The following is a 249-nucleotide window of genomic DNA, read 5'->3' as shown; positions in this document are numbered from 1 at the left end:
TCCTCCTCCCCCTCCCCGCACCCCCTCTCGATCCCTCTCCTGCTATTTGAATAGAGAGCCTGCAGAGCACTCTTTTGTTCAGTAGCGCTCAGCTGCTGGAGAGGTGAGCACCACTCTCGCAGGCGCTCATCCACGCACTCATCGCGACTGCAGCTTCCTCGGATCGTCTCCGGAAGACGCGAGCGGACACTTGCTCGAGACAGAAACCCACTGCAGCCAAAATACGACACAGTCCCGCCGCCTCCCCCC

Source organism: Seriola lalandi, unplaced genomic scaffold (assembly GCF_002814215.2).
Source record: "Seriola lalandi dorsalis isolate HSWRI2012SDOR001 ecotype SW California unplaced genomic scaffold, Sedor1 jcf7180002054224, whole genome shotgun sequence".
NCBI classification, from domain to species: Eukaryota; Metazoa; Chordata; class Actinopteri; order Carangiformes; family Carangidae; genus Seriola; species Seriola lalandi.
The sequence above is the reverse complement of the archived record's forward strand: the minus strand, read 5'-3'. Positions refer to the sequence as shown.